General features: G+C 35.9%; 1 protein-coding gene across 1 annotated transcript in view; it reads right to left on the minus strand.

Moving 5' to 3' along the window:
* PRKCQ (protein kinase C theta) overlaps positions 1-26,103 on the minus strand; it is a 187,913-nt gene extending 161,810 nt beyond the window's left edge. The window contains exon 1 of the mRNA XM_031938503.1: positions 25,917-26,103. The gene's annotated coding sequence lies outside the window, so the exon portion shown is untranslated. The remainder of the gene's footprint in view (positions 1-25,916) is intronic.
* Between the last annotated feature and the right edge of the window lie 211 nt (positions 26,104-26,314).

Consider the following 26,314-nt stretch of genomic DNA (forward strand, 5'->3'; position numbering starts at 1 on the left):
CCCATGTTTCTTTTCAAAGTTCAGCTCAAGATCTACCTCCTTCAATAGGTTTTTCCTGATTCCTCCAGTTAGTTGTTTTCCCCAACTCTTCAAATCACTATGTCCTTATTTGCATATATCTTATACTTACTTATCTGTGAATATTTTGTATCCTCCCTGTATAATGTCTTTTAGGTAAGGACTTGAATTTTTATATTTGTATCTTCAACAGTTTGGCACATAGTAGGTTGTTAAAAATGCTTTTTGATTGATTAATAGACACTTGATTATTTGCTTACTAAAGACCGAGTTGAATGGGGCAGGAAAATAAATAACATTCTTTCCATGTTTTTGTCACAGGAAACTGAGTAGCACACTGGATAGTTTCTGGATTCAGAGGATCGGTTTAAGTCCTAATTTCTGATGTCTATATGATCCTGGGAAAGTTACTGAGGTTTAAGGTCTTTTGAGCCTCAGTTTCCTTTACAAAATTAAGGGATTGAACTACATGGCCAATAGGAGCTTTCTAGATATGAGATCCTATGATCTCAGATATGAACTTCTACGATATAACTTTTTTGGAGGAAGGAGAGAACCAATACATTTAAAATAGGCAACTGGGGAAGAAATCTATGTTACTTAAGATAGGTTTATAAATAAAAAAACATATACAAAAGTGTACTAGTTTGTTTTTCCCTTTCTGAGGTACTTAGGTCAGAACATGAACAATGAAGTTGGGATTGCTTTCTATTTAACAAGCTTATCTTGTTACTTTCCCAGTATGAAAAAGGAATAAACTGAAAATTATATTTTGACAAATTATTATAATTCCCATCCTGGGAACTTTTATAGTGATTAAATTACATCACTGCTCTTGATGTACAAAATAGGCATGTATGTATAGCTTCTTTATTATAGATGCCTTACCAATGGAGAAAGCATATGGATCACAGATTTTCAGAATTGCAAAAGATTATGTAAGCCCAGCTCAATATTGCAGATGAGGAAACAGAAGCCAAAAATCATACAGCTAATTAAATACCAGATATTTCGACTCATAGTCCGTAGGATTTTTTATTATAAGAGACTTTTTCTTAGAGACCACACAGAAAATCAGTGATATGAGTATAGATAAAAGAAAGTTGAAGACTTTGGAATTTCTGTTTTTGGCTGGTACTTTTAAAAACAAGATAATAGTTCATTTCCCATATAGTGTCAAAAAAGTCTCTCTTTTTCACAGCTGCAAATTAATGTCTTAATTAAGGTTCCTCATTAGTACCATTTCTAATGAACCACACACATTTTGTCTATTGTCATCTTATGTACTAAGTTATCTCATTCTAATCATGTAATGCTTAAACAATTAATTCAGCCTTTCTTTTACTTTATCTCTTTCTCTTCCTTCTTTCTTTCAACAAGTTAAACTATAATGAATTGCAGTGTACTGTATTTAGCTTTAATAGGTCAAGACCAAATCCAGATAACCATTCTGAATGATTTAGTAGTAAAATCTTTGTTTTTTAAATCTAAATTATTTACCACTTCCGTGACTTAATCTACTGGAGAAGCATCCAGTCCCCTCCTTCCTTTAGCTTAGAAGACATAATTAATTCACATTTTCCCCCAATGCCTTGGGGACAGGTTTATTCCCTTTATTTTTTATCAGTTTGGTAGGGAAGAGAGAAAGGGATTGTGATAGAGAGATTAAGCTAGGTATTTGTATAATTCCAATGAATTCCAGGTTGATCTAACATTTATCAACTCAAGCCCTTTTCTAATCAACTAGTTTATTTTCTAAATATTTAAAATTAATTATTAATTCTGATACTTATTGAGAAATTGCTTCATTTCAGACACTATGTAACGCATATAGGAGCAGCTAATAAATATGCAATATAGTTGGGAAAATAATATATGATCAAGAGAAAATAAATGGAAATATATGGGGACATCTAATAAGTAAATGATTGTCATAGACTCTAGCAGAATTCAAGTTCTGTAAGGTCAGGGAATTGTCTTACATCTCCAGAACTTTAACACTGGGTTTATTGAATTGAATTGCACTTGAATTCAGAGGAAAGAAAAAATATTATTATACATTTATTAAGAAATCATGCTGTGTGCAAAAATGTTTGTTGCAACTTTTTTTGTAGTGTCAAAAAACCCCAAACAAACCAAAACTGGAAATTGAATGGATGCCCATCAGTTAGAGAATGGCTGAATAAGTTATGTCTATGAAAGTTATGGAATATTATTATTCTATATGAAATGATCAGCAGGATGATTTCAGAAAGGCCTGGAGAGATTTACAGGAACTGATGCTAAGTGAAATGAGCAGAACCAGGAGAACATTGTACCCGGCAAAAGCAAGATTATACAATGACTCATTCTGATGGACATGGCTCTTTTCACCAATGAGATGATTGAGACCAATGATCTTGTGATGCAGAGAGCCATCTATACCCAGAGAGAGGACTATGGAAACTGAGTGTGGATCACAACATAGCATTTTCACTCTTTTTGGTTTTGTTTGCTTGCATTTTGTTTTCTTTCTCATCTTCTTTCCTTTTTGATCTGATTTTTCTTGTGCAGCATGGTATTTGTGGAAATATGTACAGAAGAATTACACATGTTTAATATAATGGATTACTTGCCGTCCAGGGGAGGGAGTGGGAAGAAAGGAGGGAAAAAATTGAGGACACAAAATTTTGTAAGGGTGAATATTGAAAATCATCCTATATATTTGAAATAAAAAGCTTTAATTAAAAAAAGAAATCATGCTGGACAGATAGCTTCTTGGAGAGAATGGGACTTAATTTGGATCTTGAAGGGTAGGTAAGATTTAGATGGCTGGAGGTGAGAAGAGAGACAAGTAGTCCTGGAAAAGAGAATAGTATATGCCAAAGTTCTAAAGCAGGAAAGAATTAAGGCATGTTCAAGGAATATATGAAATCAAATAATTCATACCCAATAAAATGGTTTTCAATACCAATTGAAAATAATAGCATGAAAAACCTAAACCTGTTGTTTAACATCTTTATGATCAGGGGCCTAAGTTAAAATCCCAGCTCAAGAGGCTGCTAGATGGAACAATGGACAGAGCACCAGCCCTGAAGTCAGGAGGACATGAGTTCAAATTTGGCCTTAGACACTTAACATTTTCTGGTTATGTGACCCTGGGCAAATCACCCCAACTGCCTCATCAAAAAATAAACAAATAAATAAAATCCCAGCTCAAGCATTTACTAATTATTGTATGTGATGTTACACTGGTTATTCTCACAGAGAGGTCCAGGATGCCTGGGGATCCTTAAGACCTTTTCAGGGTATCTACAAAGATCAAAACTACTTTTATAATAATACTAAGATGTTTAATTTCTAATTTAGTAAATACTGATAGATATAAGCCATATAAGAACTTTTTGGGGATGCTCAAGGTCCTGACATCAAAAAGTCTACCTTGGATTGCTGAGCCTTGGTTTTGTCATGTGAAAATTTTTTTTTAATAACACTTGTTTAACCTTCCTCACAGAATTATGGTAAAGATTAAATGAGAAACCAATGTAATGTGCTTTGTACTCCTGATCTTGTAAGCGTATCATACCTTAGCATATATACTTAATATATATTATATTGTTATGTTATATAAAGTTTATAATTCTTTTATTTTAATATTGTTTAAGTTATTAGCTTTGATTTTCTTCCAAGTAAGACCTCCTCAGTATGGAACTCTATAGATGAAGGCATTTTCTTTGTCCCTTCATAGATAAGTTAATTACAAGTTGTCAGTTGGCATCTATTAAGTCCTTTCTATGTGCTGTATATTGTAATAAACACTAGGGATACAAAGAAAGTAAAAAACAATCCTAACCTTCAAGGAATTCACAGTCTAATGGGGGAGACAACGTGCAAATAACTGTATGCATAAACTATCTATCTGTGTGACAGACAGATAGACACAGAGAAACCCAGAGACAGAGGAAATCCCACATTAGTGACGGAAGTGTTTTAATTCAATTCCACAAATATTAATTCTGTGTTTACTATGAATAAGATACACCATGCTATGTACCAAAAATACAAAACAAAATTAAAAAAAAAAACTGAAAGCAAGTCCCTTCACTCAAGAAAAAATGTGAAATAGTTTCTGAGCACCTTGAGAAGGGACCTATAGACTTCAGTGATGACAGGTCAACAAAAATAGATGTAATGAACATCAAAGGGGAAGAGGTTGTTGTATGGTGGTAGAAGAAGGGCAGTTTTTAAATAGTAGTAGGAAACATGAATTTCTACTTGTCTTGTCCCATTAGTGGGTGGAAAGGGGTTAGCTAGAGCATCATCTGGTATTGAGGAGAGTGGAGAGGATGTGTTTTCAAGAACCCAGATTCACCTCTAGCCCACAAACAGGCATCAAAGCCATTTTTTAATGGATTAAGGTTTCATTAACAGGACTACAGTGTCCTAAGTAAGAGATTGATTAATTGGTACCCTCTCCTAACCAGACCACACCTGCAGTTTTGTGTCCAGGACCATATACCACATTATAGAAGGTACGTTGATAAATTGGAACATGTACAAAGGAAATGAGGTAAGGTGGTTAGAAAACATGTGATATACAAGGAGATACTGAAAGCACTTTTTTTTTATAGTCTGGAGAAGAAAAGGTTTAGGAAAGAACATGATAACTTTCTTCAAATATTTAATTTACTGATGTGAAAGTGCTGACTTTGGTTCAACATTAGGCAGGAATTCTTGACATTTTTTATGGAATGGGCTTTTTTGAAAGTTTGGAAGCCTATGGGCCTGCTTTTCAGAATAATGTTTTTAAATGCATGAGATGGAATGCACTGAATTGCACAGGAAAATAATTACATTGAAATAAAGATGTTATGAAGTTTATGGAGGTCTGTGAATCCCATGTTAAGAACTGCTGATGTAAGAGAAAACTTCCCTAATAAAAAAGACGATCCAAAAATAAAATGAGCTGCCTCTGGAGGTAGCTTCTTCTTGAATACTCTTAGAAAACTTATGTGACCATTTGGGGAAATATTGTGGATAGGATTCACAATTTTGGCAAAGATATAATGAGGTGATCTTTTAGGTCCCTATCTACTTGACTTGATAGAATATGAAATATCTTCTACAGAGAGGCAGGTCTCCCTGAGGGCAAGGGAATGAGAAGATTACAAGAGGTAGAACTGTAGGATGGAGAGGAGTTTGGTTGATGAAAGAATGGGAGTTTCAAAGGATATATTTGAATAAATCTGGGGCTAATGAGGAACAGAACAGAACTTATTGGAAATAAGCGAATAGGGAATATTGACATGGAAAGGGGATTTTTGCCTCAGCAGGTAGTGATTGAATTACAGGTACAAGGGGAGTTTGTGAGACCACTATTCTAAGATAAATTAGCACTTAAGTAATTATAATGATGACTAAACCATAATATCAAAGGATCATAGAACTATTGATTCAGAGGTGGAAGGGACCTTTAAATCTTTCTTGTCCAATCTTGTCATTTTATAATCTAGTTGAAGCAACAAGGCATTCTGGGAAGAAGGCAAGAAGAAGTATATATTTATCAAGTCAAACTACCTCCCCCATATTTACCATCATTTCTTAGACTCTGATGGAAACAACAGGACCATGAATCCAAAAGCCTTGGGAATGCAATACAGCCAGTCTAGTGCCCACAGCCTTCATCCTGAAAAGCAAGCATTGTGGAGGTGTAACCTGGCAACGGCTCCCTCAGTTACTAAAGCTATAGCTACAGAAAACTCAGGGGGGAAAAAGTTTTGACACCAAAGGCTTTCACACTGTTAAATGGTTCAACATCAGAAACCGAAATGATTTTATCAGTGGAAATGGCAAAAAGATGAGCCATTAGCACCTGCTTTGCTTCTGTACCTTGAGGACCATGAGATCTTCTATGTGATTTGCAGCTAAAACCCACAGATAATGTTTTTTCCTTCATTAGAATATGAACTTCTTGACAACAGGGACTATCTTCCTTTTCTATTGTTTTGCACATAGCAAGCACTAGCTTTTTTTTTTTTTTTTTCACTGTTTCATTCAAATGAAAAAAAAAATTGAGACCTAAGAGGTCAACTGAAATGTACAAGTGGAAGAGCCAGGATGGAAATTCATGTTGTCCGATTCCAAATCATGTAACTTGTAGGTTGACTCTAATGGACACCATGGGAGATAACAAGGAAGCAAATCTGACTTTTGAATAGAAAGAGTAGTGGGTTAGGGATGAGAAGAACCAAGTTCTAGTCCTAACTATTTTACTAACTAAAAAGTTTCTTAATCCGGGCTCCATGGAGATTTTTTAAAAAATTAAGTTTGATAATGGTACATTATTATAACTGGGTCTCTTTATAATCCTATGTATTTTATTAATTTAAAAACATTACTATAAAAAGGGAGTTATAGGAGTATAACCTATATAAGATATACTATCAGATGATTTATGATACAACAAGGTGAAGAATCACTGCACCGATGTGTGTGTGTGATTTTGGGCAAATCCCTTTATCTCCCTAGCACTTGGTTTTCTCCTATTTAAAATGAGGAGATCAGGATAATCACAAAGATCCCCAGCTCAAATTATTCTAGTTATCTACCTATATAATACTGTATAAAATTCTATGATCACATGTTTAAAACATGTTCCCTGCTTTAAAGAGATGGATAACCTAGTTGAGTGTGCATTGATAATACTATCATACTATGATAATTGTATCTAATCAAGTGCCAAGAGGTGTGGTACTCAAAGGACAACCATCATTTCCCAGAAGGTTAAAGTCTTTTGGGAAAGTTGCACAGGAGACGTAAAAACCTCAATCCAGTACTTGAAAGATGGATAAAATCTGTTCAGCAAAGGTTGGTTGCTACAACTTCTGACTGCAAAAGTTTGGTTGTCCCATGTATCAGGGATGTCTGTGACACTATAAAGACTAAGACGGGTTTGATGTGAATTCTGTAGTTGCTGACAGTCATTTCCCTTAGAGCCTTTTAAAGGAGAGAAGGAAGACATCGACTCAGCCCACATCCGCTGCAGACTGCTGAAGAAAGAAGCACAGCTCCTTATGATCCTAGCTACCCCTTGTTAGGGCTGGTCAGGGTGGCAAGGTCCCAGCGAATCACACTTGGCTATGGTGAAAATCCACTAGTATTTTTCTGTCTCATAGCAACATGTACTTTAATTGTGAAGGAAAATCATCTGCAAGTAGAATAAATCACTTTACTATCACAATTTCTAAGTTTTCTCTTTACCTTGGCAGTGGGATCTGTCAGCACTATCTTTCTTGCAGAAGGTAGAACTTTTGTTTGTTTGCAACATTTATTTTAATTGTGAGAGAAAATCATTTGCAACTAGAGTAAATGACTTTACTATCACAACATCTAAGTTTTCTCTTTACCTCGACAATGCGATCTGTCAGCACCATCTTTCTTGCAGAAGGTAGAACTTTTGTTTGTTTGCATATCTCTTTAGTGAAACCCTTACTTTAGAAAGATGAATCTGCAAGCTATTTTTAGGAAGAGTCACTTCAGACAACATGACCTCACCAGATGAGTAAACTGATCATTTGAATCAGACTGTGAAACAAAAGAAAATAATACAACAATAGTGGATTTGGAGTAAGAAGACCTGGGTATAAATACTGGATCAGCAAATGGAAAAAGTCATAGCTAATATAATCAATTCAGGAGACCTGTACAGGACTCTTTTCTCTAGTCCTATATATTCTCATCAAAACAAAACACACACACACACACACACACACACACACACACACACACACACAAAAAGGAAATTGTGATTCTGAGAACTAATGTCCTTTCCAGCTCTGAATCTATGGTCTAGTGTCACCTGAGGGGACACCAGAAAAGGGGACTAAGGGATTTCATCTTCTTCACAGGGTTGTTTCAAAGAAAGCACTTCATATATCTATAGGAATGCACACTATTATGAATGATATATAATCCATTATGAATGGCTATGAGAGGATGATATTTGGGTGCCCCAAATCCTGTAACTAACTGGAAATAATCTAGAAATTATGCATTATACCTATTTATAGACTATGCAAATTCATTTGAATGTAACTGTAGGGGTTTCATTGTTTATTTGTTTATCCCCAACATTTAGCACAAAGCCTGGAATACTGTAGAAACTTTATAAAGGGATGTGTTAATTGATAGATGAAAACTTGAATGAATACATATACATGTAATTTACGTTATGGATACAAAAATATGAATATGTAAAGATTATCCACTTTAGTTTTCATGGTCTTGCAGTCAGGATGACTACTTTTTGGTTAGTTCTATTTTTCCTGCCTTGTTCATTGAGTCAGTAAGGTATTGTAGAAAGAATTCTGGGATTTGCAATTGAGAGACTTGGTGGTTTCAAGTCCCTGTTCATAATTGATAAACTGACAAATCACACACCTTGAGCTAGTTTTCTTGTGTCTAAAATGGGATAATGATAATTGTACTTTGTCTCATAAGTTTGAAAAAAAAGAACTTTGTAGATCATAAATAGTAATAAAAATGTGAATTATTATTATTTCTACTTCTTTCCCTTCACTGTTGCTTTACCAATGTAAGAATGTACTTTACTCTTTTCCCCATTTATTTGTGAATTTACCAAACATTTTATTTTATTTTAATTATAGCAGATGTATAGTTTATCAAGGGAAAAGACCTAGTTCAGAATAGTCTCAGTGGTATGATCATATTTAACTAGAAGGCAGAAAATAATTAATAATGATAATAATAATAATAATTAAATTATAGATTCTTTGAGGGCAGTGACAGTCTTTTTACTTTTCTCTGCCTCCCCAGCTCTTAGCACATTGCCTGACACATGGAAAACATTTAGCAAATGTTACTGAATGGCCAACTAATAATAGCATTTATATGACATTTTAAGGTTTATGAAGTGCTTTATATGTATATTATTCATTATTTTAGTTGATGTTTGTTATTGAGTTGTTTCAATATTGTCTGTCTCTTGGAGACTCATTTGGGGTTTTCTTGGCAAAGACACTGGGGTATTTTTTCATTTTAGAGAGAAGGAAACTGAGGCAAGTAGGGTTAAGTGATTTGCCTCGTTAGTATCTGAAGCTAGATATGAACTCATGACTTGCCCAGGGTGACAGAGCTATTAAATGTCTGTGCCTATGTATCAGTGCTTGTGATTTCAATGTCAGTATTCTTTCCATCAGTGTGGATCACAACCAAACTCAGCCTTCTTCTCCCTTGTGATTCTTACCATGTTCTTCCCATAGATGCTGCACAATTAGACTAGATGGCTTCTGAACCCTTCCAGCATGAGTCTTATGATTCTATGGTCTGTTATAGATCAACCTCATCATTACCTGGCTGTCTGCCTTTTCTCATTTATAAAATGAAGGCACTTGACAGGATGATCTTAGGTCCCTTCCAGCTCTAAAATTCAGTGAATACTCAGGACCTTGTCTATTGTCCTAAAGTTAGATTTCTGAGTGGAGAGCTCATACCACTGTGGTTAAACTACTTTGAAAATTTCAAGGAAATTACATTGTAGTTAAAGTTCTTCACATTCAAAAAACATTTTTGAACCAGAATTTTTTCCCCTCATCTTGTTTTTTTTTTTTTTTTAAAGAGTTCTTATAAACAGTTTTGGATTTGTCTAAAAGCTTTTGGAAAAAAAAAAAATCTCTCTTCACACAGCTGTGCAGAGACAGTCGTTCCAATGATAAGAATAAGAAAACAGGCACATAAGGCTAATTACAATAACATTTACTAAACATATGGAACTGAGTCATGCAAAAACTCTACAACAGAGATAAGTCCCAGAACACAGTTTAGACCAAATAGGGCTAGGGACTGAACCTGTGATTTAATTGATGTAAGAAACTCTCAGATGAGGTTAGTTCCTTCATAGTACACGCTGACACTTTTTGTTTGCAGGTTATAGTCTTAGAGAGGATGGCTGAGAACCCCGAGAACTTCAGATAATTTGCCTGGGATGATACATAAGACACATTTTAATTCGAGTCTTTCTAGTTCCAAACTTACTCTCAACTCTGTCTTGTTGCCTTTTTTTTTTTTTTTAATAATTTCTATTTTCCCTCCCCCAAACCACACACAGAACAAAACAAAACTCAGGCACTTGTGAAATACAACCTGATAAGATGAGCTAAAAAATTAGTTGATTATTTCAATTTCAGATGAAGACTGATAGAGAATGAAGATTACAGACATCCTTTAGGAGAATGGAGAACCCATATCTTGGAAGAAATTCTCAACCATCACATCGTTATTCTTGGGTAACTACAAGCACACAATTTCTCTACTACTGTTCCAGGGCTGTTGAGTGTTACCAATAATTAAAAAATTCACAAAGCTGAGCCAACTTTTCCCAATCCATATATTTTACATAACTTCCCACATAGACTCTTACTGCGGCTTGACAAGCATTCTTGTTGTTCAGTTGTGTCTGACTCTGTGACCCCAATTGGAATTTCTTTGCAAAGATACTGGAGTGGTTTACTATTTCCTTTTCCAGCTCATTTTACAGATGAGGAAACTGAGACAAACAAGGTTAAATTACTTGCCCACGATCACACAGCTAGTAAGGGTCTGAGCCAGATTTGAACTCAAGAAGATAAATCTTTCTGACTCCACACCTGGAGACCAATTCATTGGACCACCCAGCAGTCTGCAAAGTCTTCTTCAGTTCTATCCTAATCAACCACTCTCATTCCTTTCAATGTCTGTTCCAAAATTTCTTTTTCTCCTCTTTCCCAATATCTGCACATATGTCAGTGGCTTTGTCTCCTACTTTGCTTTGAGAATGACAGGAGTTCTTTTATCCCCTTTTCTCTCAGGACTCAGTATCACCATTTCCTTCCTACTTGTTAAACAAGAGATATCCCTGCTATTCACTAAAGCTAATCTCTCTCCCTGTGTTCTCTATCCCATTTCCTAAAAGGTGGTAGCCAGAACTGAGCACAACACTCCAGGGATCAAATAAAGTCTGAAGAATGGTTGAAGAAGCTGAGGGTACTAACTCTAGGGAAGAGAAGGCTTAGGACAGGATACTTAAAATGATGTTTTATGGAAGAAAGGTTAGACTCCTTTTTGTGCACATGAGGCAATGGATAGAAATTGCAAAGTGGTAGATTTAGATTAGAGGAAATAAAAAAAAAAACTTTCTTAACAGAACTAATGCAAAATAGAATGTTCTTGATGGCAAGTTTTCCTTTACTAGACATCTTCAAGGAATGGGCAAGTCCAGTTTAGAGAGGATTCTTGTTAAAATATAGATCAAACTAGATGGAGTCAGAGGTTTCCTCTTTTCTTTTACCATTTTCTTTTATTTCTTCCATATTGCTTCTAAATTTCTAAACTGGAAAATTTGTCTAGATACAATGCTTCTATTTCCTTACTACCCACAGTGCTCTAACTCTGGATTCCACCCATTTTACTCAGTCTGTCCTCACAAAGGTCACTGTTGGTCTCCTAATGTCAAATTCAATTTTTTTTCTTGAATTCTTTTCTTTTTTTTCTATCACTTAAAGATTATTTCTTTCCGGGTTTGCCCTTGCCCTCTTCCCTTTATATTATCTTTCGTGGCAATTTCATTCACACCTATATCTTCAACCAGCAATTTTATAGAAAGTTATATCTAATCTATATTTGTGGTCTTCACTTCTCTTTTGAGTTTCAGATCTATACTTCCAACTACCTTCAGTATATTTCCAGTCGCCTAAAACTCATTTTTTTTTTTTTTTTGTTTTGTTTTGTTTATCCTTCGTTCTGGAAGAGGACCATGACATCAGAGGGTGACACCTTTCCATGCAAGTGAACTGGATTTGAATGAGGGAGGGCTGTGCAAGGTCACCTGCCTTGTGTTCCCCTGCAGAGCAAACCGGCTAAAATCTTTAACAGGTCTCAGTTTGAGGCAATGCCCAATTAAAACTAGCTAAGAACTGAGACAGGGAATGACCTCTTTTACCTAGTAAAAAATATAAAGAGATAGACACACAGATGTATATACATATATCTCACACATACATAATAATATATATACACACGTGTATATATACGAATCTAGGGTTTCTGGTCAAAAGAGAAATACCTGCTGTTTGTATTCAATATATAATATATAAATATAATATATATATATATATATACATATATATCTATAAATCTATAAAAGCCAATCAGGGTCCAAACAATAACCAAATAGGACATACCCAATAAGCCTATTTTTGGTCAATCAATGAGAGCCAGAGAGATTTGTGAAATGGGAATAATAATTCTTTCATTAATTACCTTACAGAATAAATAGAATTAAGAAGATAAAATGAGAATATATATGAATGTATACATAATGATGTATGTGCATATATTTATATTTTGGGGGGAGGAGATTTGCAAAGTACTTACTTTTTTCCTCAATAGTATTTTATTTTTCCAAATACACACAAAAATGAATGTAGAAAACTTCTTCCTCTTCCCCTAAATTGCAAACAATCTGATATAAGTTAAACTGCATATATGTATACATACACACACACACACACACACACACACACACAATTACTCTGTAAAACATTAGAAACAATCTATTACTATGAAAACTAGCAAAAAGCAGTTTTGAACTGATTTCTGGAGAATTTTAATTCAGACATTACTTGTATTCAGACAAACTATTGGTAGTTTGTACTATTAAGAATAATTTTTAAACTATTCCATTTTTAATAATTAAATTCTATCTGTTGGATAGAAAATAAGTTTGAAACAGCATTTGATATTGAATAATTAAGAACCAAGTCCAATGTAAATTTTCCAGACTGGAATTTGAGGTTTCTTTGAGATATATCAGATAGACTTGGAATGAATCCAGGTGTTTTGTTTGTTTTTTCATGAAAAACATATTTCCACATTTGTCAAAATGCGGAAAAAAACAAAAAATGAACAAACAACAAAAACCAAGAAATATAAAGAAACTGGAAAAATATGCTTCAATCTGCACTTAGAATTCATAAGACTTCTCTCTGGAAATGAATAGTATTTTTCATTATGGGTCCTTTGGAATTGTCTCAGACATACTGAATTAATCAGAGTAGCTATTTTTCACAGTTGATGATCATTACAATATTGCTATTGTTATGTATGATGTTGTCTTGGTCCTGCTCACTTCACTCTGCATTAGTTTATTCAAGTCTTCCCGGAATTTTCAGAAACCATTCTATTTATCATTTCTCATACGCAATAGTTCAATACAATCATGTAACAACTTGTTTGGCTCTTGCATAACTGAGGGGCATTTTTTTTTTTTCAATTTCCCATTCTTTGCCAGCACAAAAATGCTGCTTTAAATATTTTTGTATATATAAGTCCTTTCCCCTTTTTTATGATCTCTTTGGGATGCAAACTAAATACTGGTATTACCAGGTCAAAGGTTAAATGCACTTTTAGAACCCTTTGGAATCCAGGCCTTGTGACTTCAAATCCAGTGTTCTTTCCACTATACTAGAGTTGCCTCTTTAGAAAGGAACTAGCTAAATGAATAAATCTTTTTTTTCTTGGTTTTGAAGATTTTTCTACTAAAGAGGATTGCAATTTTTCTCTCACAAATCCGGCTTGTTCTTTCAACTTCAGTGTTATAATTGGCTAAACAATTTGAAAAATAGCTTCATCTCTGGCTAGACGTGGCACTGAAAAATTTGGAACACTTTGTCAATGGAAAAGATCACCGACTTGATATATTTAAATGTCTGCATGCTAGGTCTATACTGAGCACACTTGCACTTTCCTTTGATTAATGAACATTTTAATAGATTTTTACAGTCTCTTTTTCATAGTTGACGTCTATTCTATCAGCTCTGTTGGACTAACATAAGAATTGTAGTGTAGTAGAAAGATCACAGATTTGGTGCTTGAAAGATTCTTAGAGGTACAAAATCTGATACCTTCATTTTACAGATACAGAAATTGAAACATAGATCATAGGTGACTTTCCAAGGGGCAAACAGCAAGTAACTAAGGCAGAATTTCACACCAATTCTTCTTGAAACCAAGTTCAGGACTTCAGCTTGGATCCAAGCTCCACTGAGCCCTGCCTTCTACTTCCTAATGCCATTTCCCATCATCTTATCTACAGATCATTGTTTATGATTTTTTATCAAATTGTTTTTGTTTGTTTGTTTTTTTTTAATAAAAGATTTCATGTTAACTCAGTGTTATATGGTAATTGTTGGATTCTGAATTGAGAATGTAATATATTAAGCAATGGAAATCTTTACTCCATCTCAGACATTTTTCTTTTTCCTAAAGTACCCTTTTCTAAAGATTAAGTGTTCTATAAATATTATATTCCACTGATAATGGAAAGGACATTATTAAAAATCCTTTTTAAAACTAAGAGAAAAAACTGAAAATAGAAGTTTAAATAACTTTGGTAAACATTTAACACTTCTTAAGCTTCACAACGGGGTTCTTATTTTTTCTTGGCCACTAAATCACTAGGTGAAATTGTGTAAGATGTTTAATGTATTACTTCCATTTCTGTAATTATAAAATGGATTCTCTTCCCCTTGCCTTCCACTTACCCAAACCACTTATACATAGTTACTTCTAGAGAGAGAAGTCAAGGACCTACTTCTGATTTCCCAGAGGACTCTCATATGCAAGCATTTAGGGGCTGATCTTTAACAGGTATTCTTAAATCAGGGTATGTGAACTTTAAAAAAATATATGTTGATAACTGAATTTTGACATAATTGGCTTCCATTGTGATCTTTTTTTATTCTGCATATTAAAAATATCCTGAGGAGTTCCTGGGCTTTTCCAAGTTGCTGAATGGGTGCCTAACATAAAAATGGTTAAGAACCCTTGGTTTAGCCGCAGGGTCCTCAAACTACCGCTTGTAGGCCAGATATAGCAGCTGAGGACATTTATTCCCCTCACCCAGGGCTATGAAGTTTCTTTATTTAAAGGCCCACAAAACAAAATTTTTGTTTTTACTATAGTCCAGCCCTCCAACAGTCTGAGGGACAGTGAACTGGCCCCCTATTTAAAAAGTTTGAAGACCCTTGGAGGGTTTCATAAGGTTCAGAGAGAGAAAAACTACTTGCTTCAGAATCAGCAAGTATTAGAGGAGGCATCTGAATGCAAATCTATGCTGACTCTAACTCTATCTACTATGTAGCATTTGTTCTCTGACCACTGGTAGTAAATAAAAGTGAAAAAGTGGAATGCTTGAGTTACCTGAAAAGTTCTTTAAAATGTACAACTAGGGGAAAGGCAAGTGAGGTAAAGAACATAGGAAAAAAAATACCATGCCTTTAGGATGAAGAGGAATTTTGTATTCTTGCCTCAGATACAAAATTAAGTAGCTATGGTGCCATCATTTTCACCAACATAAAAGACTTTGCTATGGTGGTTAATACTGTATCTTCTATATTTTCTGAATATTATTGGATTTATTCTGTAGCAGTATAAAATAGTACCTAGGAGCTGACCCTGAAGCTATGAAAAAAAGGTTCAAGTCCTGCTTCTGATGTGTGTTGGCTGTGTGATCTTGGGCAACCGATTTTCAAATGAGTATTTTCGGCAATTCTCTAAGTCAAAGAAGAGGTCAGCATGAACCGGTAGAGTAAATTTCCTCTCCTTGGAGTTTCCTATACCAATGAAATCATGGATTTGGTTGCTATTCTGTATTCTACTCTAAATCATATTCTTCTTTGTAGAAGACCAAAAACAGTTCCCACAAAATAAAAACTTATTCACATTTAACTATTTCATTTTGCTCTCCTCTTGTAGGCACTAACGTCCTTGGCACTATTGAATGGGCTCAACATCAAAAACAGGGATGTTTTTAATGATGAAAATGACACTGCAAAATATTCCATTTGGCTTACAGCTGAACCTCTAATATGAGCTGATTGTTCTATTTAGAACATGAGCTTCTTCAAGGCAGGCAGGGATCATCTTGCTTTTTTAGGTGTATTTCTAGCATTTAGCAGATTTCTTGGCATATAGGGAGCACTTAATAAAAAGCTTTTTCATTCATCCACATGAATACGTGTATGTGTGTATGTTTTGCAATTTTACGAATTTCAAGTAGCCAAGAACTGAAAACATACACAACACAAATATGCTAAACAAAATGTGGTACATAAATATAATGTATTATTATTGTGCCATGAAAAATAACGAATATGATAAATATCAAGAAGCATGTAAAGACATTAATACATGCAAAGAGAAGCAGAGTCAACTAGACAATATGGGCAATGACTATAACATAAATAGAACAAATAAGAATAACAAAAAAATTTAAACCGAAAGCTGCAAAATTATAACGTAAAGTTTGGCCCTCAAGATGACAGAAATACCTTGATACTTTTACTATCCACTGTGCTATCTTCATAACTCTGTGGAAATGTTGGTGCATAGTTGTGGAACATTTTATATAGTACCAGAACTTTTTGATGTATCACAGTTTTGCTGAATTTATTTCTCTTCTTTCTAACAATTTTTTGTTATGAAGGCTGGTTATTTGGGAAAGGGGACAGGAAAGGACAAGGAAAAAATCTAGGTGATTTGAAAGCAAAAGATAGAAATATATACTTTTAAAAACAACATTCCTTCACGAAACAATTCATTTTGAAAACTAGAATACTTTTTATATCATTTTAAATACTAACATCATTGGAGCATGGAGGTGGTTCTGAAATCTTAAAAGCTATGGTTTCAAAGTACAATCTTTGGCAGATATTACTGATCCAGAAATAATAGTTCGTAGTTAACATTGTAGCACTTACTATGTGTCAGACACTGAGATAATCTCTTTATAATTATTATCTTGGGTGATTCTCACAACCATCTTGGGAGGTAGGTATTCTAACCACATTTTACAAATGGGGAAACCAAGGAAAATGGAGGTTAAATGACTTGCCCAGTTAAATGTCCGAGGACAAATTTGATCTCTGGTCCTCTTACTCTAGGTCTAGTTCTCTACTCACTCTGTCACCTTGAAGTCCCATTATTTGAAAAGGTCCCCAGAATGAGATGAACTATGTGTCTGCCATCTAGGAACTGGCCTGAGTTTGGAGAGGTCCATCACCGGAAGTTGGGCACTTGGAGAAAAAATTTTCTGCACACAAAAATTCACCAAGGCATTTTGTTTTATAATGCATACAACTATCTTTCACAATTACTCCTCAGTATCTCTTTGCATTCAGTGATGAAATTTCAGATCTCCATAAGGTGGAAGAATGCAAGCAACACTAATCAACAATAGTTTTTCAGAGGTCTATATGTTATTTGTTCCAATATTTTTGTTTCTTTTTCTTCTTCAGTGGTAGTGGGGAAAGAGAGGGAAGGTATAATCTTAAAGATGGGAGTCATAGATTGTTATTAGAAAATTCCATTGAGATTACCCTCCTCCTATGACTTTAAAGAGAAGAAAACTGAGATTTTAGGAGATAAAGTGAATTACTAAAAGTTTAAAAAAGAGCTAGCAGATGACAGAACCAGAGCTTAAAACCTGGTAATCTAACTCCAAGTCCAGGCTTCTACCATGATAAAGAACCAAAAATGAATGAATTAGAAATTGTTATTAATGCTATCTAGATGTCAGTGAGATCATGATCCTCCCTCCCTAAATTGCTTAGAACTGGCCCTGAAACCATGAAGAGACAGCTCATGTCCCATTTTGGACACATACAAGAAAATTTAAAATATCAGGGTATAAGGTTTCTCTAAGTATAAATTTAAAAGAAGATGCTAACACACACTGGTAAAAGAAATTTCAAATTCTTGCTGAGGAAATCACAGGTCCAATCCTTATTTATTTATTTTTGCCTCTCTCCCCCCTCTCATTCTCCCCTGCCTCTGTGAGAGGGAGAAGGGGAAAAGGAAAGAGGAAGAAGGGGAGAAAAGGAAGGGGGAAAAGGACAGGGAGAAGAGAGAGGGAAAGGGGAAGGAAGAGAGGAGGAGGAAAGGAGGGAGGGGGAAGATAGGCACTTGTTTAATATTTGGTTGATTGAAATAGTAACACTACTCTTCAATTACATTTTAACCAAAGAGAGTTTTTGTGGCATGACAGTTACAGTTGCTTCCATTTTTGAGAATGTTTACATGAGAAAACAGGTTCACACTTTTCAAGCCACTGACTTACAAATTCTATCACTCTTTTTATGTTGATTAGGTCAATAAAGAAGTGGTAAGACAGTATACATTACATAGGAAATCAGCTTTAGGAAAAATTATAGAGCCCTAAATAAATGTGTACAGCTCTAACACAATATGTTATTGCTGTTTGTCCTTCAGTCTTGAAAAGGACCAATGACACCACGAGGGTGATGTCTTGACTTGCATGTGAACGGGATTTAAGGGAGGCAGAGCTTTGCAGATGTAGTTGCTCATCAGCTCCACTCTCCTCCAGAATCACCAAAGTCTTGCCACTGCAAGACAAAAGTCAAGGTGATCAGGATACAATACATAAGGAGACCAGCCACAAAATGGAAAAGGATAAAAAGCATCAGTTTAAAATGACAAACTAACCAACACATGGCAACTCTGAACACACAATGAAGATGAATTTCTCTTTAGAAATAAGGTCATTCTTGTGGTTTATTTTCTAAGGAAGAGAATATTGTTGCTGTTCAGTCACTTCAGTCATGTCTGTCTGACTCTGGGTGACCCCATTTGGGGTTTTCTTGGCAAGGATACTGAGGTGGTTTGCCATTTCCTTCTCCAGCTCATCTTATGAGGAAACTGAGGCAAATGGGTTACATGGCTAGTAAGCATCTGAGGTAGATTTGAACTTAGGAGGATGAGTCTTCCTGACTTGAGGTCTGGCACTCTATCTACTTCCCCACCTAACTGCACCTCCTTTCTTCGGGGTGTTTGGAATTGATGCATCAGTAATACTAACCACAAGGACGTTGGCTTTTCCTAGAAAACTCTTCTGATACAATTTTCTTGGTTAGTTGTAAGGCATATACTTAAGAGAAATGATTATTTCTCTCTTGTATTACTAATTATTGGATTAGGACCAAAGTTCTCCCTCTTTTTATTTCCTTATCCTAAAATCAATCAGTATGAGAAATTTCTTTCAAAGACTTATGGCTGAAATCTAATCAAAGGCTGTAAAAGACCTTCTCAGGTTACGTTCATGGATGTATTCCTGCTCCTTATATTTGCTCAGACAGATCTGGGAAAATGGGAATTTTCCCTTTTTTCAGGCAGGTGATATGGGAATTGATAAGTCATTTTAACCAAGATTTGTGTGATCCAACTCAAATACCCCAAGAACCTTCCTGAAATATAGCCCATATCTATCTCATTAATTGTTAATCGATTAGAGTTGGCTGTCACCTTGTACCAAGGACAAATTGTGAACCCACCATTATGAGAGGTCTTTGGACTAAGAGAGATGTCCAAATGACCATCCTTTTACTAATAAGCATGCTGACATTATCAATATAATGATTCAATTAACTCATAATTATGTCTTGAATTTTTAAAATTTTACATAGTATATTTAGTTAGCCCAATTGTATTTTTATATAGTATGAGTCTGACCAAATTTTTTCCCTATTTAATAATCTTCATTGGTTCTCAGTTACCTTTAGGATCCAATTACAACTTGGGTCCAACATATCTTTCCAGGAAATCGAGGTAGAGGTTAAGTGATTTGTTCAGTCACACAGCTAGTAATCCTGTGAGTCCAGATCCTTGATTTAAACCCCAGTTTTTCTGACTCCAAGTCCAATATTTTTCTCTCTTAGATTTTTTTTTTTTGGCCTAAGTAGGGGTATCACTATGTCACAGGGTACCAACAGTTTAGAGAGCACTGATTTTCAAAGGTTTGCTGTTCCTGTCTTAAGGATAGCACCTAGCATATGGAAGGTAGGTCTGAATAAATGTCTATTACTATTTACTAATCTCACTAATAAGCCCCAAACAGCTAAAAGTGGTATACTACTTCTTTGTCTTTTCTCTTTGCAGATAAGGGCTGAAAACTTAGTAAACCAAAAAGTTAATTTCAACAAGTTTATAATGTTATACAGTTATCCTTTCTACACAGCAACTTTCCCAATCATGGTTTTAATATATTGTGGCTTGGTATAAGCAATTAAATAAGTTTTTTTGGAGTTTCATAGAAGCTGCAGACCTCATACAAAGCCAGCAGATGACAAAAAAAGTATGGAAACTCAAATGCATAAAATATATGTATAATTTTTTAAAATAATAAAGTAAAAATCCCATAAAAAAGAAAAAAATCAGACATTCTCAGTATGTAGGGACATCCAAATCATTTTATGTGTATTTTCCAGATCACTGGATCATGCCCTTAACCCTTGCATAATTATATTGCTGTTTAAAGACTTGGAAATCTCTGATAATGCTCTATCCCCTTTTCAAATGATTACAGTCTTCAAAGCTGTGCTCCTGCTCCTAGATTCCTAAGTCTGTGAGTAGGAATTATTCTTATAAATAAGAAGTGGAATAAAAATGTGAATGATGATGCAGGGACCCAACCATTGGCATTGAACTGACCATTACATGAACAAAGAAATTCTATCATGTATCCATTTAAAATTTCCCCATGCTATCTATTTTGTAAATTCAGATTTTCACAAATCTGGTTTGCTTAAAATGAATTCCATCAGCCAGTGCAAGGGCTAATTAATTATCCCAGGTCAATGGGTCTTTAGCAAGTCCTTATTTCTAACCCAGCTCAGAAGAATATAACACAGGCTTGGACAAGAAGGCTCCTAGTACATGGCTGGTGAGCATCAAAGCCCCAAGCAATATAATGGGCACCAGAGGCAGCCAACAGAGTAGAAAGGCCACAAAACTAGGGATTAGGAGATGGGAATTTTAGAGCCACTCCTGCCAATAGCTGACTGTGTGACTTTAAACAAGTTATTTAATCTTTCTGGGCTTTCCACACTTTCAACTGTAATATTAGGGGATTTGGCTGAAAGATTTCTATGAGTCCTTCCTACTCCAATATTCTAAAATCAATCCTGATTGGTCTTGAGAAGGATGTATATACAAATCAAGCAGTGGGAAATCTATGTTTACTCAAATTAGAGGCTGTGTGTTTTGGGATTGGATGTGAGTATTCAGGTTTTCACACATAGAGAGTCAACCCACTCTAAAGTAAGCATTATCCTTGGCCCTTTCCCTGAAGTCACACTCTGTAATGCTATGGCCTACCCCCACTCCCATTTTCCTTTTCACCCTATGATTGTATATAGTTGCTCATTCACATGAAATAAAGAATCAGCTCCTTAAACAAAGGAAGAGACATTTCAGGGTAAGTTAGTACCTCAAGTCCCCCTGCTAATTCAGCATATTTTTTCTTTCTCAACCAAAGTCATTCATTGTTCTTGTAAATCATTGGCTAGACATGGGAAAGGAAAACTAAATGTAATTCTCTTTGTATATCACTCATGCAATCAAGGAAATTTAAATGGGAGATTTTAAATTTTAAAATAAAAGATGCAGGAAGAAGACTGTATGATTTTGATGGCCTTAAATGAAGGAAGTAATTTTCCTTGTTTTCAACTATAGATTTGATTTTGGGTAAAAAATCAAGAGAAAATAAAAGTACCACATGCTGACTGCCTACAATTATTGTCTGAATTTTCATAGTCAAACCACACCCTAAAAATGCATTTGGGGAAAATTTTTGGAAATAAAAGAACTGAAAAGTTGATCACAACAATGGAGAAGTCACCTGAAATTAAATAAAGCTTCAGTTAAGGGTCTTGTCACCTAAGTCTGACTAATGCAGTGAAAAGCTTTTAGAGAAGTCTTTACAAATATACTATTTCAGATATATAGGAAGAGTTTTAAACCAGAGGATAGTCATCCTTAATTTAAAAGCAGTAATATTCTACTATAAAAGTTTATTGTAAAATGTTATAAGCCAATTGTTTTGTTTAAGGAATGCTTTTAGGATCAAAACATCTAGCATTCTTGAATCCCAGTTACAGACTTGTACCCTAAGCCTCAGACTTTGGATCACATCCACAGAGGATTTTAGGGAAAACAACTGCTTCATTGCTGGGTGCCGAAGGATTTGGTCGTCTTAGCAGAAGAGAAGGAGAATTTGGACCCTAGAAGACAGGGTCAGAAGAAGTGAGATGGGAGGGAGAATGTCTGCAAATACTTGACCCAAATGAAAACAATTCAAAAGCATGGACTTTAGAGACATTATTTAAAAAAGGACATAGGAATTGAAGATACATTATGTATAGAGAACTCAAAAGAAATAGAAACTGCTTTCTGGTTCAAATACTACTCCTAGTGCTTGTTACTATGTGGATAAGTCATTTAATTTCTGTATAGTGTCTCACAGTGGGTAGAAGAGGAGATGCTGAGAATATTGGCAGGGCCATGCAACAAGAGTGTGCCAGAGGCAGGACAGAAACTTAGTTCTTCCTGGCTTTGAGGTTAGTTCTCTTACCAAGGAAATTGCAGATTCAGTTTTATTCCTTTCCCTCTATCTTTCTTTATATGATGGATAGGAAACTGAGAAAGGTAACCCTCATTTGGAGCCAGAGGAATAAAATTATGCTCATCCATTCTATAATGGTGTTACTATTTTTTAAGACTCCAGAAGATTTTTAGATAGTTTCCTCATCTATAAAATGAGGCAGTTGGACAACATTATCTTTGCTGTCCATAAAAGCTCCAAATCTAAGACCCTAGGTAGGAGTAAAAATAGAAAACACGACTTGTATGCCTTGTAGAAAAAAAAAAAAAAAAAAAAAAAAGGAAAATGGCAACAGCAAAGTATACCCAAAAATCATCCTGGAGGATTTTTCAGTTTGAAAATAGATTAAGAAAAACTACAGTTAGTCTGAAGCAAATCAAGGGGAGGAGCAAGTCCAAGTTACTGTTTATACCTCAGATGAATGTTTTCAAGACAAAAAAAAAATCCTCAACGCAAAGCATAATTACTAACTTGAAGGAGGAGCTTCACAGCTGAGGTTTTTGTGTAAGGTCTCTGAAAACTTTTCCATCCTGTCTTTAAAAGGCTGCACACAAAATCAGCAAAATAAAAGGATTAACAAGATAATTAAGCAGTAAACACCTGCTTGAAAACAATAGAATATATGGGCATCAGTGGAAACTAGAGAGCTTAAAACTGCTGTGAATAAACCTAAATGTAATTTGCTATTAAATCAACAAATATTACCCTCCATCTTGTTTGATATAACATTTTACAGTGGTAGATCAGGCATATGCAGTAGGCCTGGAAAATTACTAGAGTTAAGTTTTGCAAAAAGCTTGGTCCTGGGGATATAATGTGCCTGCTTCCTTTCTTTGCAGAGGTAGGAAAGTATATGGGACATTACATATACTGGGCAGCTAAGCACTGTGGTACATATAGTGCTGGGCCTGGAATTAGGAAGATTCATCTTCTCGAGTTCAAATCTGTCCTCAGACACTTACTATCTATGTGATCTTGGGCAAGTAACTTAATTCTCTTTGCCTCAGTTTCCTCTTCACAAGAATGAGCTGGAGAAGGAAATGGCAAATCATTCTGACATCCTTGTCAAGAAAACCCCAAATGGGGTCATGATTAGTCAGACAACTGAAACCATCCAACAATAAAATGTACTGTCAGACTTTACTACTAATTCGTTGTTTGGTTTTGCTGAACTATTTTAAAAAAACTTTTAAAAAATTCTTGGTTATAAAGGATAGAAAATGCACAAGGGTATGTTTAGAAAAAAAACAATGTCAATATAAAATATTCCCATTTTTAAAATGGAGAATATAGAGGACTATGGTGGAGCAACACAATTGTGTAGGGGTATTTATCCTAGGGTGGTACTTTCACTGAATGTGGAGGTGGAAGCCAAAGATACCCTCTTGGTTCAATAGTAGGTCAATCAACATTTATTAAAGATTTACCATGTGCCAGGCACTGTGCTAAGTGCTAAAAATAAAAATAAAGGCAAAAACATGGTTCCTGCTCTAAAGGAGTTCATATTTTAATGTGCAGAATGCAGAGACAGATAACATCCAAACAATTATACATACAAGATATATCATTGTAAAATATAGCTGAAGGGGTAAAGTGTTAAGGTTTGGAGAAAAGATGGGACTTAGAAGAGACTTAGAAAGATATTTTACCCTTCAATCTTAGTTTCCTCATCTGTCAGATGTTTTCACCATCCATCTCAAAGGGATGTTCATGAGAAAAGTGCTTTATAAATTGTAACTGTGAAATTGGGAGTTATTATCATCTGAACAAAAGTGAAAAGAGACAGTCAAAGCTGAGAGTGACCCTGAAATTTCTCCAAAATGATTCCCTATAGGGAATAAAACTAACACACACATACACACACACACACACACACACACACACACACACACACAGAGGAATTAATAGCTGATTTCTAGAGAAAAACTGAGGAAAGGTAGGAAATATAGTCAGCTACTATGCCCCAAGCTTCCTTCAGGGAGTCTTCTAAATCACTTAGATTAGAGTGTAAAAATCGGCTCTTGGCACAAACAGAATAGTTAAAGAAATGAAGTACAAGAACCATCTCTGTCACTCTGAAGAGCAGATAGATAGTAAAAAGTCTATTAAGTTGCATCTTGCTAAGTACTTAGAAAAGTAATAGTCTTAGAGTTAGCAAGGTGATCCTCAATTATTCTTCCTCAATGTTATCTTTGCAAAATCCCATCATTCTCTGCTTTTCATTTAGCTAGTTCCTTCCCTCAGTTACCAATTCTCCCCTTCAGTTCTTTACATTCTTAAATAATCTCTTAGCCCTATAACTGTTAGCTGACTCAGCTTCTATGGGGACAAGACAACATTGCTGCTGGAAAATGTCTTTGCAGACTCCTCCTGGTGAGATTGTTTCCCAGGAAAAAGACCAACATACCATTCTGTCCGTCAGATGGGACCAAGACAACCTCCACCACAGAACATCAGAGACTTATTTGAATTATCTGCTAATCTCTTGAGTGCAAAATGTGATTCTAACTGTAGAAACAGGCTTATTTTCTGAATATTGATAACAAGGGCTTAAAAACAGTGGCAAAGTTGGTTGCTTTGTCTGAGTAGGCAACTTGGCTCGGTTGTGATATTTTCAAAGACCCCGCTTCAGTTCCCCACCTCTGTTTACCAGTTGAAATAGAAATTAATTTGGTTTAGAGGAGGAACGATGGTTGTGGTCAAGGGGTATTGGTTGCCCCGATGAATTCTAACATAGAACAAAGTATATCTGACTTTTATTCCCCTCTCTGAATTCCTCTGCTCATCAAAGCTTTAAAGGATTTGCACTCCTCTAGGACATAACCAGCCACACTCAATGGATGGATATTATAAGACATGAAGACCATGGGGAAGAAGCGGCTATCCGTACAAGTGAAATGACTTTCCCAGAGTTTCATAATTAGTAAAATAGCAGAGCCAGGATTTTAGGCCAGGTTTTCTGTCTCTAAACTCAGCTTTCCTCCCATACTTGTTAAGCAACATCCTGTACAACTAACAATCAAATACAAGAAACAAAAGGGTGTTTTCTCTTCTCCGCTGTACCCCTCCTTTTTTTTTTTTTTTTTTTTTTTTTTCAATTTCGATTTCACTCCTGCTTCCTTCAGACCCTCAACTCTCTTCTTGGAAGGTTTCAAAGGCTTCGCTCCGTTTGCCTCCACCCCCCGCCCCTTTCCCCTTACACTCCCCTCAGGCCCAAAAGCTTTTTCTAAAGCCAGCCCCCAAGACTCAGAGAACCGACAGCCCAGCAGGGCGCACGGGACAGCCCCGAGCCCCCATGGCCACACCACTCCCCAGCCGGACCGATCTTCCAGTTTGGAGGAAAAGTTGGAGCCACGGCGCCTCTCTACCCTTCCCTCTGCTTCCATTCTTTTGCGAAAAGTGTTCTCACCTGCCGGGCTGGCTAGCGGAGAGCTGGAGTGGCTGGAAACCCGTTCTGTTAGATGGCCGTCTGCTGGACAGCTGCGCGTTCTCTTGTGTGCGCTCCTGGCGAACCCGTCTGAATTCGGCGGCTGGTGCGCCCTTTGAGGAGGGGACCAACAAGCTCAATGCTGCTCCCCCGGCGGCTAAGCCCAGACTGGCAGCTCGGGAGCAAGCCAAGTTCGCTGCGCTCTGTGTGGGCTGCGCTTACCGCCTCTGAGGCTGAGAGGAGGGAGGGCGCAAGGTTGGGACTTACCACAGTCCCCACATTCCCCCTGGGCTCTTAGGGTCTCTCCCGTTGCTTGGGAGATACTCGTCTTCCTAAGTAGAGAAAGTCGGATTTGAGCTTCTCCAGAAAACAGGCTGCAA

The sequence above is a fragment of the Sarcophilus harrisii genome, chromosome 5 (genome assembly GCF_902635505.1).
Source record: "Sarcophilus harrisii chromosome 5, mSarHar1.11, whole genome shotgun sequence".
NCBI classification, from domain to species: Eukaryota; Metazoa; Chordata; class Mammalia; order Dasyuromorphia; family Dasyuridae; genus Sarcophilus; species Sarcophilus harrisii.